Raw genomic sequence first — 1,231 nt, 5'->3', positions numbered from 1 at the left:
TGTATGCACATGCGCATGTCTGTGCACATGTGTGAACATCTATGTTTGTGTGCACATCTGCCTCTGTGTGTGTGTGTGTGTGTGCACACGTGTGTGTGCATGTGCGTTCATGGCAGGGAGAGTTTTTTGTGTTGGTGTCCATGTGCAGAGTGAGAATAGAGTGCGCTCCTATCTGTGTGCACGCATGTGTGTGTGTGCATGTTTGGTCATAATGGGGGAAGTGGGGGCGGGGAGCAGGGAGAAGAGGCAGGCAAGTGCCTCACTACCCCAAGCCAGGCAGGGTCCACCCAGCATCCCCCGTCAGCACCAGGAGGGGGGTAGAGGGCCTTTCTCCCCCTGCAGCCCAGCTCCCGGTAGGGAGGGGGCCTTCAATTGTATGTTTGCCCAGGGCCCCAGTACACCTTAATCTGCCTTTGGAGGGACTCCTATCATTTTAAGAGGATAGAGCAACAGGAGAGCCAGCAGTCTTGTGATTAAGAAATTGAAGAGGGAATTGAAGCTGCATGGGAAGGAGCTCCCCCAGGGAAGCTGACTGCAGGGAAGCCGTGCCCTGGGGAATGAGATTACTTAGAGGGGTTACGGTTTAGGGAATGTTAGCTTGGTGAAGGCAGTGTCAAGGGCTAGGGACAGGCATTCAAAAAGCCTGAGCCTGAATTGATTCAATCTTTGCAGGTTAGTCTAACCTGGCTAGGCTAAATTAGTTTGTAACTGCGCAAATATCCCAGACATGCAGGCACATGCCTTCAGTGGCTCAGACTAGAAGCTGGGAAATGGGGTGCGGTGGGGTGCGAGAGCAGTCCTCCCTTCCCTTCCATAGTGTTGAGCTGAGGAGGGTGTGGCCAGGCCCCAGCAGGACATTCTGATTAGGGAGAGGTTCTCCCCCCCCGGCAAACAACCAGCCCAGCAAGGAATTAATAATACAGTGTTTATCACCCCTAACTCAGTGTTTAGCAAACAAGAGGCACATTCCCAGCTACCTGTTGATTCTGCCTTTGTCCCACCTGCTACAACACAGACTGTAGCCAGCATGTGGTCTGCTAGCTAATACACAGACACCTCTCAGCAAGGCAGAGGGGAAGGGGAAATTCCTGCTTAGCAGGGAGTGGTGAGGGGGAGCCGAGAAGCAGCCTGCAGTCTCTGCCAGAGTTCCAGCCAGGGAGCAGAGGGGAGGAGCCAGCTCTGCTGTGGAGCAGAGAGTCCCACCCAGCCCAGAGGGCATGCCAGGATGCTG

This window comes from Gavialis gangeticus, unplaced genomic scaffold (assembly GCF_001723915.1).
Source record: "Gavialis gangeticus isolate Ggan-Ray unplaced genomic scaffold, GavGan_comp1, whole genome shotgun sequence".
Taxonomy (NCBI): Eukaryota; Metazoa; Chordata; order Crocodylia; family Gavialidae; genus Gavialis; species Gavialis gangeticus.
Note: the sequence above shows the minus strand (reverse complement) of the source record.